The sequence below is a fragment of the Blennius ocellaris genome (genome assembly GCF_963422515.1).
Source record: "Blennius ocellaris genome assembly, chromosome: 6".
Lineage (NCBI taxonomy): Eukaryota > Metazoa > Chordata > Actinopteri > Blenniiformes > Blenniidae > Blennius > Blennius ocellaris.
The window spans coordinates 12845805-12854839 of record NC_137655.1 but is presented as its reverse complement, the minus strand read 5'-3'; positions in this window follow the sequence as shown (position 1 = coordinate 12854839).

Below are 9035 nucleotides of genomic sequence, written 5' to 3'. Positions count from 1 at the left end.
ATATATATATTATTTGTTGGGGTTTTAGCGGGCTGTGTTTGCCTGCACGGCTCGAAGCTGACTGACTGACAGCTGCAATTCAACAGGTTATCCGATCACCGCAGTCTACAGCAGAGCCCGTCTGGCTTTCCATTCATCAGACAGACGCTCCTTGTCTGCCGCCGCTGCAGACATGCGCCTCCAGCAGCTCTCAGGCGTCTGGACGTCAATTGACTAACGATACTCAATGGAGAATTCAACCAGTTTCTTCTTGAAAAAAAAAGAAGAAGAAGAAGCAGGAAATGCTTCTTTCGCTGTCTCTTTTCATTTACCTTAGACATGCAGGAGTTAATGGAATCCCATGAACTTGCACACTGATCCAGGCTGAACGTCTCGGCTCGGAGGAGGATTCATTCTTGTTCGACGTGCGCCACGCAGCGCGCGCCGACGGGGACTTTGGTTCCGTAGCAGCAGCAGCACCACCGGCGGCGGCGGCGGCGGTGATCTCAGCGGCAAAAGCAACAGTTGTCAAATCCACCAGTGACTTCCTCCTCCATCTCCACCAGAGCAGAGCACGACAGCAGACGACCCGCACGAGTTGCTATTCTGGGAACTTGGTCTGACACAGAGAAACGGATCACAGAGTGTGGACCCGGTCTTCCTCTCTGCTCGGCAATCGATTAGGTTACAAAGGGGGCCTCTTATTTCTAATGCTGCGGACACTGCCATAAAAAAACATGAGCTAAACTCCATAAAAGGATACGATGATTCCCATATGCATTTTCATATTACATACAGCTATTAAATCTAGCCAGTTATATCCTAATAATCTGCAAAACAAAATGTCGCCCAAAGAATTTATTTTAACCACCTGCTGTTATTTTGCCAAGACTATAAAGTTTTATAACTACTGGCAAGAGCAAGACAGAATATTTGATGGTAATATCATTGTCCAAGACTGCAAGAGATGTGATAAATTAAGAACTTGCCAATATCCAATTTCTAACATAAATGTATTCACAATTTCATATGACCATTTCCTGGCAGCCTTATTTCAAAATCAATCAAATCTGTTGGCATCCATCCTGCTGTTAAGCAGATTGGTGGGGGGGAAATGGGAGGCAAGCATTGGGTGATTGTTAGGGATGCAAGCAACAATCACCAATAGACCACCATGGGCAAAAGTCAACAGGTCAAGTGTTGGTATGGCACATATGCACACACAGGGAGTGTTGAGACAAGAAAGTGCAGCTGACAACAATCAAGGGTAATCAGAATGAAACATTAAAAAAAATGACATTGTTCACACCACATTGCTTTCCAAAAAAGATTCATACACATAAACCCACACAAAAAAAATGTAGAGCTACTATGAGCATGCCAAACCTATAGGTGGCAGTGTAATGGCATAAAGCCTCTGTTCCTTGTCTTTATCGAGCAATTGTGATTGTAAATGCAAACAAGCCAAAAGCGTTTGCACAAATGTAAAAACAAGCACTGCTTCAAAAGCATCCATTGTCATCACAGTAGTCAAAATAAACAAAGGTTGCACACATATGATGGTGATGATGCTTCTGTCTTGTACTGTGTGACGTTAAATCTCCCCCTGTCTACATCCAAACGTAAAGACCAAGTTTTTACAAATCTTAATTTTTACCTGAGTATAAAGATCTAATATTTTTTGGTGAAAACGAAAGGCCCAAATGCATTGGCCTAAACAGGCCTTAATACTCGAGCTGATGGGAGTCAGGGTCCACATGAACACAGACAATGAACATTAAACCACATATGAACTATATATAGAAACTCTGACCCATCCATCTATCCATTTTCTATTCCACTTATCCTGTGCAGGGTTGTGGGGCACGAGAGTTAATCCCAGCTAAATATGGGCGAGGGCAGAGTTCACCATGGATGAGTCTCCAGTCCATCACAAGACAAACACAGAGACCACATACATAGTCACATTCATAATTGGCAATTCAGGATCACCAATTACCCTCATGCCATGTGCTTGTGCATGTTTTGGGACTGTGAGGAAACCAGAGTAAACAAAACCCGAACACACACAGCAAGAACATGCAAACTCAGATTCAGAGAAAGGGCGGGCGGATATAGGACCAGGGATGCACAATGATATTGACAAAACATCAGCATGAAAGGTAGATTTTCTTATGCTTTATTTTTGTTTGTTTTTTTGTGTTTTGGAGCAGCCAGAAAGCAGGCCATGAGCACACTTGGCTGTCAGATTAGAAAAAACAAACGAGAGACATCCTCACATCATGAACTTCAGAGCACTACACCTGATTGAACAAACACGTCATCTCACGGGCTGTCTGCTGCTGGAGTTTAAGCTAAACCAACATGGTGGCTTGTCACAAACTTTCACTTTTATTACTAAAGCAATTCAGTGAAATGTATTTCTGTTCTGAAAACACTTGAAGAGAAAAATTAGCTATGGATTTGCTGAATATGTCCTCCTTTTGGTTCCACTACAGCGAGACGCTTCATAAAAGTTTTGCGATGCGTCGGACTTCCACTCCCTGCCCCTAATTTGCATGAATTTAACTGGGTGCAACTTTATGCAAACGAGCTCAACACAAACATGCCATACTGCACCAGCATGCACCACAGTGTGTTTCACATAGAGAATGGATGGGAAGCAGGAAATTGACGGATATTGTGGACACGTGATTTTGATGAGCCAATGCATCCTGCGACTCTGGATTTTATAGGCATCGGCTGGAGTTTGTTTTAAAAATATCGACATATTGGATATTGGCACAATATTGTATATCTCTGATTTTAACCTATGACATTATCGCTATGAGACAGGAGAAGTATTGGGATTATTGTTCTTAGCTTCCATATCTTATGACTGTAATTGTTTTAAAATGTACTTCATTTTTACAGTACAGTGTAACTATTTACACATTCAACATCTTGTATTGTAAAAGTATGACTGAGTAAAACTAATGTGATTCTGACATCTGAAAGAAGAACCTGTCATGTATAGATATGGAACCAGGCGCTAATTCCATGTATGCTCTGGTGCTCCAGCATCCACTGAAAAGGTTAAGCCCCCACTGGGGGATAGCCGATCAAAAACAAAATTGCATTGTTAAAATTAACTACACATAGTTCAAAAGGTGTTTTGAACCTGGCCAATGCCAGGAATCAAACTCAGGCCTGCCACATGGCAGGTGATAATTCTACCACTGAACCGTAGGCTATGTGTGAGTGATTTTTTAGAAAACAACTAAATCGTAAAATCACGTGTTCAGAAGCAGTGAGCAACTCTACCTAGTCAGAATTATGCGATTTATATATGACAATAAGGTATTCATATTATTTGGGCATTCATGGGCAAACATTTAAATTGGCGCTTAAATACGGAACTATTGAAAAGCACCATGGTCTCATTTGTTCTTCCACACTGAAAGCCACTGGACAGAAAATGCAGTGGTGGCTTCGACTCTACTGTGACACTTCCTTGTAAGAGGTATCTTAAGCTCCTCCATCAAAACAGAGGGATTCCCTGGTGAGGTGGGTCACTGACAAAAACCTGCCTTTTGTTCCTGCAGCATAGTGAACAGAGTGTCCATGAAGGGGTGCTGTGTTCCCATGATCCTCTTTGCAGTATTAATAGTCCTCTGGAGGGCCGTGCTCCTCTATTGTGTGGCGTTTCCATGCCACACAGGGTCATCTCTGGTGAGGATGTTCTCAACAACACCTCAGCAGGTCTGAGTAAACAGTTGACAGGTTGGACCTGATGGGCTCTTTTAATAGTGCTCCAGATATTGGCTGTGGACTTTGGTTGTACGTGGGATCAGAAAATAAAGCTGTCAACCATTCTTACCACAGGAGAAAGATCGCAGAGGGCAAATATTTCCCTGAAACTCTGTTTCTACCATTTTGACAACAGGCCTGTTTTTCCTCCACATAAGCAGGTACACCCTCCGTCCATGGTATGAGAAACAGTTTCTCTTCGTTGCACTGCTCACACATTTGAAAACCTGGCAGCTGACTTCATAGGGGACAGACAGTGATCTACAGGGGTTATAAAGTTGATACAAGAGCGCTGGGATTTTTCAGAGCTGCTGATACCATATTCCCGGGCCTAACCACCATTTAAATTCCATTTTTGCAGGCGGGAGGGAGCGGTCCCAAAGGATGAAGATGTCTGTGCGCACACCTGTCACTTCACCAGCACAGGCTTTGAGAAGGTTCGGTGAGACTCCATCTGGCCCCCGCTGCATTAGAGGGTTAACTTGCTGGAGAGATTTGTGAATCTGTTCAGCAGGCTGTGATGTAGCTGAGGGAAAACTGCATTGCTGATTGTCGTGATCATAAGCAGATGTTGAAATGTGTCATGTTACCAGAAGCTAGAAGAAACATCCCATCATTGTGATATCATCCTTAACAACTGTGGCATATCAAATACTAATATTTATGAATGATGTTATGTAACCAGGAACAGGAAGAGGTCATAAATTACAAGTCATCTTTATTTTCACAATGTAATGGTTAATGTACTTTTATTACTTGAGTGATTAAATCAAAAACTCAAAACACTAACAGCTTTCTAAGTAACTGACCGAGAGTTATCCCCATTAGGCTCCTGGAGCAGTAATAAAAGTAAAAAGGTGTTACAGTACATCCTATCAAGCATAAGCTATTGATTACAAAATAGATAATGGGCTCTAAAATAAATTAGGTTGTGAGGTCTGGTTGTCAGTGTGTAAATGTCAGCATGTGAATAATATGGTGAAAAATGTGAAAATGACCCTAAAGTCAAACCAAACCAGAAAGTGGTTGCAGGCATAACTGGGGCAGTAGAACTGACTATAACTAAGGGTGCATAATGTGTCCCTCCATCACTAACATGGAATAATGATTTTATGCAACTTTATAAGCAAGCAGACCGGAAAAAACACTTCATATAAGCATTTTTCATAACTGAAGCAGAGTCGACTCGAGCATCCAGAGTGAAACTGAGGGCTTAAATCACTCCCGTGACACACAGTTTGTCTGCAATACATTTTTGTTGCGTCAAAGTCTTTATTTCACATTAAAAATGATATTGTCAATGCTTATCCTATCAGTTAATTAATAGCATATTTAATAATAAATAACATATGTACATTACAATATGTAAAGCAATCTATTTGAGATGTAGTAAAACCTACAATATTAATACTCTGAAAGTGACATTTAGCCAACTGTCTGTAATTTCTCAATAAGATTTAGGTCCTGATAATTGTGTCTGATGGTGGACCGTCAAACAAGCAACAGTGCTTAGAGCAGGGGCGTGTTGAAGATTTTGTTTATTTCCCTGAAAATGAAATTACAATTTCTTAAATTTTTTAATGCTCTGCTGTCTAAAATTGTACTGAATAGACCATGTTCCTCTACATAACATAACTTGTTATGAATATGACAACATATTAAATGAAAATTACACATTTAGTGCAGTAGACAAAGCCTGTTCTTGTTTTGAGATGATACTCCAATTAAATAAACTAAGTGATTGCTCTGATGCAGGAAGGCCATTCTAGGTGGTTTCTAAAAGGAGGACTCTCAAATTTCTGGGGTAGCTGATGATGCCCTCAGCCATCCTGATGGCCATGATTCTGCTCTCATGCCTTAGAGCCTGTTTCTCAAATGCACTGAATAAAGTAATTTGTCATCTTTGATCAGGAAGTGACTGTTGATCACCACATCAGATTGTTACGTCAAACCTGCTTATTTCCACAAAATATTGTTAAATTCAATCTCACAATTTGAATACTTGAGATGATGCTCCTGTCATCTAATGTAGATGACATTTCTGTAATTCCAATCTCACATTGCTTAGACAATTGTCCCAAAATCAACCACATCCATTCATATTATTTACCATGTTGCCCAAGTTGGGGTTGCTGGGTGCTTCATCTGATACCAGCTGACTATGAGCACAAATAGAGTACACCCGGACAGGTCACCCGTCCATCAGAGTCACCCATTAACCTCAAACATGTGGTTTTAGTCTGAGCAAAGAAACTGAAGTACCGAGATAAAACATATAAACTCTCCATAGGAATTCTACCAAGCCCAGAATTGAACCAGCATTTATTTTGCTGTGAGGTTGGACTGCTAATCACTATTCGGATTTGCTCCATATATCTGATAATCACACAGATGAAGTACAGATTTTAAGGATGTGTTTTTTTAACCTGCTGTTGCATTTACACTTAAAAACCTTATCATTCTAATGCAGGAGGGTCCAAAATATGGGGCGCGGGCCAACTGCGGCGAGATGGAGGGAGAAATGCGCTAAATATGCAGCTGCCAGTCGAGAGAAGAAGAAGTTAGGACATTATGCTGGTTTGAAGAAGAAAGATACAGGAGAAAGAGTGTTGGAAGAAGATAGTGAATTGTGGTAACCTGCAATGGGGAAATGTCAATAGAAGATAAAAAGTATGTTGCTTTTGCTTTAAGTTTATTCAGGGATGGTCATGGAGGTTATCAGGCTGCACCTGTATAAATCTAACCACAGCTATTTAGACCAGTCTGATCTCATTACTCTTCTCTCCTACACAGCAAAAAGCCCAGAGTTGAATTAACTCCCACAGTGTTTATTTGAGTCGGACTCAAGTAAACATTGTGGGAGTTAATTCAACTCTGGGCTTTTTGCTGTGTAGATTTGGTTGAGCTGTTTTTTCTCTTTCAATACTTTTACAAATTTCACTCACACATGCATCCTAGTAAATACTAATGGTGTTCACCATCACATCTAATTTTCTTCTTTCAATACAATAATTTCAGTAACTAATTTCAGCCAGACTTGCCTCTCTTTCTTTAGTCACAACACTACTAGTTTGGAACAAACTTGTACAAGACTTATTTACCATTGGAATCTCATTACCAAAAAAACTATCTGTGCTCTGTTATGGTAAAAGTGAAAACATTGTCAGAGTAATGTATGTGACCTTAGAACTGGGTTCACTGAAAATAGTAGCATGTAGCCTTTGGAGCATAGTACATGAAAAAGCAGAAGCACGAGTCCTGTGAACCATGCGGAGGTGCACCCCGATCAAAGGTAGCAGTCATTATTCATGATAGGCTGCTGAGTAGAGGAACTGGATAGGTCTGCAAGAAATGTCCATTTTCACTGCACCTGCATTTTCTCACTTAATCTCAATTGTGGTGTTTTATTACATCGTGTTTCTTATTTCTAAAGAATCTCTTTCACTGCAGCTCCGTCCTGTGGTAAATATAGGGAAGTGCCAGATCACCACAGTTGTAATATTTATCGACAAGCTGCCTGACCAATAGAATGAAAGAAATTAATGAACAGAGATTCTCCTGTTATCCTAACATTATCCATGTTCTTCTCTTCTTGCATGTATGTTCTTCTCCTTATTCGTTTTGAAAAGGCTATTTCTGATTATTATGATACGACTTGATGCATTCAAACTTACACCTCAGATCATTTTCTGTGACCCCCAAGCTGTAAATTGGCTAAATGGTTCCCTCTAGTGTCTGTAAGCTGAATAATCTAATCAAAAGCATCAAATTAATGATAATAATAAAAATCTGATTGATAGAACACAATTATATCCCAAGAGGTATGTAGCTCTCTCTCTCTCTCTCTCTCTCTCTCACACACACACACACACACACACACACGCACACACACACACACACACACACACACACACACACACACACACACACACACACACACACACACACACACGCACACACACACACGCATTAAAATTCCCTGAACTGTGGAAAGAATTCAGAATAAAATATTTCATTTATATCTCCCCTTTCCGTGGGTTGACATGTACAAGAACAGGACTCTTAAACCGACTTGGAATGAAGCCATTAGTGATTATACCCCTGGGGTTTTCTGTTGTGACAACTTGCACTTGTTAAGACAGACAGGCACAGCAGCTTGATGTAATGTAACCATAGTTTAAACAGTCATTTATTACTATGAAATATTTGTATTTTAAACAGTATACAGAGAAAAAACCCTCTCAAAAAATATGCATTCTGCAGGAACCTTGCAACAATCGGTATGGAAAATAGAAGGTTATGAAGTTATGCAATATGATAAATCCACATATTTTGGTAGAACTGCTCAACAAAATGAAAAAGACATTAAAACATTTTGAAGTTGTCGTGATTTTGTGACGTCTCACTTTAGTCATACACAAAAATGGTTGTGGACACCATTCAGAATTTGCAACCATCTTAACATCTTCCAGTCTTTAAACAGTGAGGAACTAAAACAGACCCAGGACATCTGACATCCTACAACCTGATGTCAATTTGGCAGACATGAGAAAATTCTACATTTTTCAACATGGAGATGGGAGCTCAGTTAATGCCTTTCTGTAGCACTGCAATAATACTATTACACAGGCACAATAACAGATCCCAGTTTTTGAAAGGCAGCTGAAAGTATCAAGGAAACTGACGTACTACCTTTCAAAGTAGCAAATTGCTTAATGCTTTATAAAAATAGCAACTGTGATAAAGACCAATTCTCAGTACACACAAGCACACGCACACACACACACACACACACACACACACACACACACACACACACACACACACACACACACACACACACACACACACACACACACACACACACACACACACACACACACACACACACACACACACACACACACACACACACACTTACTCATACTGTCAGCTTGCACAAGTCAATGAACTCAGTAAAGTGTAAAGTAGAGAGACCCAGACTGGAAACAGTTTGACAAGGTCTGAATCAGATGTTTTGGTTCCTTTCCCACAATCAGTTTTCAGTTTCACACACAAAAGCAAATGCTAACGACTGTCAGGAGACTGTCTCACCTCAGAATAATCCCTTTGCATATACGCCCACGAGCTTGGTTATTGCATGAGCCTAATGTACATTTACATATCCTGATATCTAAGCTAACTGGAAAGCCTTGTACACAGAATATGCTATAAAGACCTAGAAACACATTAAATAACAAACAAGCAAAAATCTATAAATGCAAGAA